We start from the raw sequence: 8,429 nt of genomic DNA, 5'->3' as shown, positions 1-8,429 counted from the left end.
AATTGTTTATATATGAAAAGGAATTTTATTGTGGTTGGTTATATGATTAGTACATATGAATTAGTTTGTTATAGATTATTAGTACAGTGTTGGACTTATTAAATATATGAAATATTAATTTTTATTATAGGAGATGTTAATAATCGTACCTTTTGTATCAGGGAGGATTAAATTTTAATTGAATATTCTGTTTTCTCGAAGGGTGAGGAGCTAGTAGAATTAATTTTAAGGTAAAAGTGTTATATTTTTCTGTTAAAATTGCTTCTTGTAATAAAATGTTATTCGACTTATCTTATATCTAGTTATTAGGGAATTATATTTAATATAGCTTTACATTTTAATATTTTTTATATTAGTATATATTATAATATTAATGTTTAGTTATGACTAGGGGGATGTGCTTCTGGTTAATATGTTGGTTATAACTTTATAATAAACTATTATATTTATTGGTTTGGAGATTGCTAAATTTTGTAATTTTGTTATAATTTATTTGAAATTTTATTAAAAATTTAGTTTGGTTTTACTTTCTTACTTAATTATATGTTTTAGTTGGTTTTATTTTGAAATTATGATTCTATTAGTATATTTATTTAATTAATTAGAGGAATTAGGCAAAATTTATTCTCGCCTGTTTATCAAAAACATCTTTTCATGATTTTTATATGAAGTATAACCTGCCCAATGACGCTTGTTTAATGGCCGCGGTATTTTGACCGTGCGAAGGTAGCATAATCATTAGTCTTTTAATTGGGGGCTAGAATGAATGGTTGGACGAGGAATAGACTGTCTTTAGTTAATTAATGTATAATTTTACTTTAAAGTGAAAAGGCTTTATTTTTTTAAGGGGACGATAAGACCCTATAGATCTTTATATTATTTTAATGATGTTTTGATTAGTAGTATAACTATATATATTATTAAATAATATTTCGTTGGGGTGATGGGAAGATAATAATTAGCTCTTTTTTATTTAATATTCAATAATTTTTGTTATTTGGGATCCATTTTTAGTGATTTAAAGAATAAGTTACCTTAGGAATAACAGCGTAATCTTTCTTGAGAGATCTTATCGACAGGAGGGGTTGCGACCTCGATGTTGGATTAAGATATCATTTGGGTGTAGCATTTCAAATTTGATGGTCTGTTCGACCTTTAATTTCTTACATGATCTGAGTTCAAACCGGCGTGAGCCAGGTTGGTTTCTATCTCTTAATATTAAGAGTGTTTTAGTACGAAAGGACCAAATACTTATATTATATATGTAATATTGATTAATAATAATTACTATTATGGCAGAGAAGTGCATTGAATTTAGAATTCAATAATGAAGATAAATTTCTTTTTATAGTGGATGATATTAGATTTATTTATTGGAATTATTTCTTTTATTATTTTAGTTGTGTGTGTTTTAATTAGAGTTGCTTTTTTTACTTTATTTGAGCGTAGGGTGTTAGGTTATATTCAAATTCGTAGGGGGCCTAATCGGGTTGGTATTTGTGGTATTTTTCAGCCTTTTGCTGATGCAGTTAAATTATTTACTAAGGAGCAAACATTACCTACCTTAAGAAATTATTATCCATATTATATATCTCCAGTTTTTAGTTTATTTTTATCTTTGGTTGTTTGGGTTGTTTTTCCATATCATACCTTATTATTTAATTTTTATTTGGGGGTGTTTTTCTTTTTATGTTGTATAAGAATAGGAGTATATAGAGTAATATCTGCTGGGTGATCATCTAATTCTAATTATGCATTACTTGGTGGGCTTCGAGCCGTTGCTCAAACTATTTCTTATGAGGTTAGATTAGTATTAATCTTATTATCTTTTATTTTTTTAATTGGTGGTTATAATTTACTTTTATTCAATGTCTTTCAGGATTATTTATGGTTTATTTTTATTGCTATACCATTGGCGCTAGCCTGGTTGAGTTCTTGTTTAGCTGAAACTAATCGAACTCCTTTTGATTTTGCTGAGGGGGAGTCTGAACTTGTTTCTGGGTTTAATATTGAGTATAGTGCTGGTGGGTTTGCTTTAATTTTTATATCTGAATATGCTAGTATTTTATTTATAAGTGTTTTATTTAGAATTTTATTATTGGGTGGATATCATTTTTCTTACCTTTTTTATTTAAGGGTTATTTTTTTAGGCTTTATTTATATTTGAATTCGAGGTACACTACCACGATTTCGTTATGATAAACTTATGTATTTAGCTTGGAGGAGTTTTCTTCCGGTTTCTTTGAATTATTTTTTTTTTTTTGTTGGTTTTAGGGGCTTGATTGTATCAATTTATATTTAGTTGCATAATAATTAGAATGTGAAGACTTCTAGAATATTTACATTCTATTTTATGTTTTCAAGACATACACTTAAAATTTCAGTCAAGAAGTCATTTTTTTAAAATTTTATCTCATAATAGTAGGGTTGCTGGGGATATAATGAAGTATATAAAATATATAATTGTTAATACTTGCCCAGTAGTAATATATGGGGTTTCTACGGGTCGGGCCCCAATTCAGGTTAATAAAATAAAGGTTGCAAATATTAATCAAAATAATACTTGGTTTAAAGGGTAAAATTGTAGACCACGAAAATTTCTTTTATGGTGTATTGGTATAATAAATAAAATTATAATAGATAATACTAGTGCTACTACTCCCCCAAGCTTATTTGGAATTGATCGTAGAATGGCATATGCAAATAGAAAGTATCATTCTGGCTGAATGTGTACAGGGGTTACTAGTGGATTTGCGGGGGTAAAATTTTCAGGATCTCCTAGGGTTGTTGGAAATATTAGTGAGAGTTGTATTAATATTAAAATTATAAGTATAAAACCTAATATATCTTTTATGGAAAAGTATGGATGGAATGGAATTTTATCCATGTTGCTATTAATAGATAGTGGATTATTAGATCCGGTTTGATGCAAAAAAAGTAAATGAACTATGGATATTGCTATTAAAATAAATGGTAATAAGAAATGGAAGGCAAAAAATCGAGTTAGTGTGGCACTATCTACTGCAAATCCACCCCAAATTCATTGAACTAATATAGTTCCTAAATATGGAATTGCCGAGAGTAAATTAGTAATTACTGTAGCACCTCAAAATGATATTTGACCTCATGGTAATACATATCCAACAAATGCTGTTGCTATTGTTGCTAATATAATTATAACCCCAATAGATCATGTGTGAAAATATAAGTAGGATCCGTAATATATTCCTCGTCCAACATGTATATATATACAAATAAAGAATATGGAGGCTCCATTAGCATGAATAGTTCGTAATATTCATCCATAGTTTACATCTCGGCAGATGTGTATTACTCTGGAAAAGGCTAAATCTGTTCTTGAAATATAGAGTATTGCTAAAAAAAGACCTGTTAAGACTTGGATTGAAAGACACATTCCTATAAGTGAACCAAAATTTCATCAGTATGAAATATTTAGTGGGGCTGGTAAGTCCACTAATGCATTATTTGCTAGTTTAAGTAGAGGGTGATAAATCCGTGCTGGCTTTGTCATTTGTAATTATTTAATTATTTTTAGGGGGCCGTGCGAAAGTCTAGTAATTTTTACAATTGCAATTAATGTAATAAATAAATATACTACTGTTATAGTAGTTATTATTATAATGGATTCATTATATAATTTTATTCCTGGCAGTGGGGGGGTATTTCTTCAGGTTGTATAGGTATCTATATTTTGTAATATTGAGGGGGTTAATAATGGATCTATTATTATTAATATAAATAAACATAATAATATTAGGGTTATACCTAAAATCAATATTTTTATTCTTATTTTGAATATTTCATTTGGTGTAAGTCTTGTTGTATAAATAAATAGAACTAATATTCCTCCTAAAAATACTAGGAATAATACGTAAGAAAGTCATGTGGATTTTAGGAATGTTGATATTGTTATACATGCAGTAACAGTTTGTATAATTAGTGTAACCCCTATAGATAGTGGATGTTTTATATATAATATTATTAGTGCTAATAGTATTATGATGATAATTAGTATTCATTGTATTTTAATATCAAGGAGTAGTTTAATAAAAATATTGGCTTTGGGAGCTAATGATGATATAATTATATCTTCCTTGATGTTTTTGGAATTAATAATTCATTTATGATTTACAAGACCATTGTTTTTATTAAACTATAAAAACTTATGTTAAGTATATTACTTATATTAATTATTTTATTTATTAGATTTTTATGTTTTATCTCTCAACGTAGGCATTTATTAGTAACTCTATTAAGACTTGAATTTATTGTATTATCCTTATATTTATATATAACTTATTATTTTATTAATAATCAGGAAGAAGCTTATTTTTGTTTATTATTTATTTCATTTTGTGTATGTGAGGGGGCCCTTGGCCTCTCTGTTATAGTATCAGTTACACGCACTCATGGTAATGATTATTTTAATTCTTTTGTATTATTAAAATGTTAAAATATATTTTTTATTTTATATTTTTAATCCTTTTGAGATTTAATAGTTCTTTATGAATGGTGGTTCAAATTTCTATTGTTTTTGGTTGTTTCTTGTTTTTATTAATGGTGTGATTTGGTATAGGAGTATGGGGGGCTGGTTATTTTTTGGATTAGATGTAATGTCCTATTCTTTAATTTTACTTAGTATTTGAATTATCTTTTTAATAATAGTGGCTAGAAATAGTATTATATCTATTTATTTTTACCCTTGTAGATTTATGTTTTTATTAATTATTTTATTATTATTATTAATATTAACTTTTATAAGAATAAATTTTTTTTTATTTTATTTGTTTTTTGAGGGGTCATTAGTACCTACTTTATTTTTAATTTTAGGTTGAGGGTATCAACCAGAGCGAGTACAAGCGGGAGTATATTTACTTTTTTATACATTACTTGCTTCTTTACCCCTTTTGGTTGGTATTTTTATATTAAATTATAGGGTTGGTGGTTTATATATATATATATTTAGATATATTAATGTTGATATAAATTATTTTGTTTGGTATGTTAGAATGGTGTTTGCTTTTTTAGTAAAAATACCTATATTTTTGGTTCATTTGTGATTGCCCAGGGCTCATGTTGAGGCTCCAGTTAGTGGATCTATAATTTTGGCTGGAATTTTATTAAAGCTTGGGGGATATGGTATTTTGCGAATTATTTCTTGTATCGAGAGATTAGCTATTAAATATAATATTTTTTGATTTGGTATTAGAATTGTTGGAATTTGAATAATTAGTCTTGTTTGTATACGTCAAATTGATTTAAGGGCCTTGGTTGCGTATTCATCTGTAGCACACATAGGTCTTGTTTTAATGGGGATTATAACTATAGGAGCATGGGGGATAAATGGTGGCCTTACTTTAATAGTAGCACATGGCCTTTGTTCTTCTGGAATATTTTGTCTGGTAAATATTACTTATGAACGATTAGGTAGTCGTAGTATATTAATTAATAGGGGAATAATTAATTATATTCCTAGATTATCTTTGTGATGATTTATATTAAGAATTACTAATATGGCTGCTCCGCCTTCTATTAACTTATTGGGGGAGATTAGTTTATTAAATAGAATTATTGGGTGATCTTATTTTAGTTTTGTGGGTGTTGCATTACTTTCTTTTTTAAGTGCTGGCTATACTTTATATTTATATTCTTATACTCAGCATGGAATATATTATTCTGGTGTATTTTCTTGTTGAAGAAGTAATATTCGTGAATATTTATTATTATTTTGTCATTTATTTCCATTAAATTTTTTAATTATTTTTTGTTCTCCAATATTTCATTGAATTTAAAATATTTAAGTAGTTTAAATAGAATATTAAGTTGTGGGCTTAGTGGTAACTAAGAGTTCTTAAATCAATGGTTTTTAATTTTTTTATTACAAGCATAGTATCTATTATTCTATTGATTAGTAGAATAATTTTATTATTATTGGGGATAACATTTTTAATTAAGGATGTTACAATTTTTATTGAGTGAAATATTATTAATTTGAATAGTTCTAATATTATTATAACAATATTATTTGATTGGATATCTTTAATTTTTATAGGCCTAGTTATATATATTTCTTCTATAGTTATTAACTATAGAGGTTCTTATATGGAGGGAGACTATAATATAAATCGATTTATTATTTTAGTTTTATTATTTGTTGGATCTATAATGTTTTTAATTATTTCTCCTAATATTATTAGAATTATTTTAGGGTGGGATGGTCTAGGATTAGTTTCTTACTGTCTAGTAATTTATTATCAGAATGTTCGTTCCTATTCTGCTGGAATATTAACTGCTCTGTCCAATCGAATTGGTGACGTGTTTATTTTGTTATCTATTGCTTGAATATTAAACTATGGTAGATGGAATTATATTTATTATTTATGATTAGTTTCTGATTTTGATATAATATTAATTACTAGATTTATTATTATTGCTGGAATAACAAAGAGTGCACAAATTCCGTTTTGTGCGTGATTGCCGGCAGCTATAGCTGCACCAACCCCAGTTTCTGCATTAGTTCATTCTTCTACTTTGGTTACTGCTGGGGTTTACTTGTTAATTCGTTTTGGAGATATATTAATATATACTGTTTTTGGTAGGGTACTTTTATTATTATCTGGATTAACTATATTTATAGCCGGGGTTGGTGCTAATTTTGAATATGATTTAAGGAAAATTATTGCTTTGTCTACATTAAGACAACTTGGTTTAATAATATTAACATTATCTATGGGATTAAAGGAGCTATCATTTTTTCACTTGTTGACACACGCTATATTTAAGTCTTTATTGTTTTTATGTGCTGGTGTAGTAATTCATATTATAGGGGATGTTCAAGATATTCGTTGTATGGGGGGTTTAATTAATAAAATACCAATAACTATTTCTTGTATAATAGTTTCTAGTCTTGCCCTATGTGGAATACCATTTTTGGCTGGATTTTATTCTAAGGATTTAATTTTGGAAATATTAAGTATATCTTCTTTTAACTTAGTAATATTTATTTTATTATGAATTTCTACGGGTATAACCATAGCTTATAGTTTTCGATTAAATTATTATTTGGCTGGTAAGTTTTATAGAGGTAGAGCATTTCAATTCTTTTCTGATGAGGGGGGGTGAGGTATATTTAAAGGCATATTAGGCTTGCTATTATTATCCGTTGTGGGGGGTTCTGGGCTAATATGATTAGTTTTTCCTTCTGTTTTTGTTGTCATTATCCCCCTTAATTTGAAAATAGGGGCAGTTATTTGTATTTTATTGGGGGGATGAATTGGGTATAATATTACATCTTTTTTGTTTGACGTTTATCCATTTTTTAATAATAAAATAATATACTATTTATTAGGAGGAATATGATTTTTACCTTATTTATCATCTGGTGGATTAATTGGTAGTTCATTTGTTACTGGGGGCTTATATATTAAGACTATTGATTATGGATGAAGTGAACTTATGGGTGGGCAGGGAGTATATAAATATATAAGGAGTGGTTCTTTGAATATTCAACTAATACATTCTAATTATTTTAATATTTATTTTATATTTTCATTTTTAATAGTAATTTTATTAATACTTTATGTGTGTTTATATAGCTTATAATAAAGCATGATATTGAAGTTATTAGGAAGAATAAAATAATTCTGTAAACATTTCTTGAACTTATTTAAAGTTCAGCTTTATCATGAAAAGATAATGTAACTTTATACTAAAGAAATAATATGAAGAGTATTAATGGAATTTCACCACTAAGGATGGAAGTTAGCAGCCCCCACTTAATAATATACCCCTTAACTGAGGAGATAACCCTAATTTTATTATTAACATTAATATGCCGCCTTTCTTTGGCTTCAGTCAAGTAAGCAAGGGTAATATATACCAATTTATTCAGGTCGAAACTGATTGCTTTTGCTTCTTGCTTAGTAAAGTAAATTGAATAATTCAATACCTTTTGAATGCAACTCAAATGTTATTATTAACTATTACTCTAGCATGCTCATTCTAGTGATCCTTGGGTTCATTCATGATACAAACCTAAAAGTAAAATTAATAGAAATAGGAGTCTAACACATAGTCAATATATTAATTTTGAATTAGTAATAATAACTGTTATTGGTAATAGTAGTACAATTTCTACATCAAAAATTAGAAAAATTACTGCAATTAGAAAAAATTTTATAGAGAATGGAATTCGTGCTGAGGATTTTGGGTCAAATCCACATTCAAATGGTGATCTTTTTTCTCGGTCTGTAATTATTTTTTTTGATAGTAGTGTGGATAATATTATTACAATTGATGTGATTATTATAATTAATAATGAAGTACTTATAATTATATTAATTATTTACTTTATTTTATTATAACCTTTTTAATTGGAAGTTAAATGTACTTTAAATATACTAAGTAAA

The 8,429-nt window shown here is 27.0% G+C and overlaps 2 pseudogenes; both read left to right on the top strand.

Annotated features, from left to right (window-relative positions):
* Window positions 1-581: 581 nt before the first annotated feature.
* LOC145993907 (NADH-ubiquinone oxidoreductase chain 1 pseudogene) lies at window positions 582-2,317 on the top strand (annotated as a pseudogene).
* A 3,563-nt stretch (window positions 2,318-5,880) lies between these two features.
* Window positions 5,881-7,467, top strand: LOC145994095 (NADH-ubiquinone oxidoreductase chain 5 pseudogene; annotated as a pseudogene).
* Window positions 7,468-8,429: the final 962 nt, after the last annotated feature.

The sequence above is a fragment of the Lepisma saccharinum genome, chromosome 10, assembly GCF_977018435.1.
Source record: "Lepisma saccharinum chromosome 10, izLepSacc3.1, whole genome shotgun sequence".
Classification (NCBI taxonomy): domain Eukaryota; kingdom Metazoa; phylum Arthropoda; class Insecta; order Zygentoma; family Lepismatidae; genus Lepisma; species Lepisma saccharinum.
The sequence above is the reverse complement of the archived record's forward strand: the minus strand, read 5'-3'. Positions and strand labels throughout refer to the sequence as shown.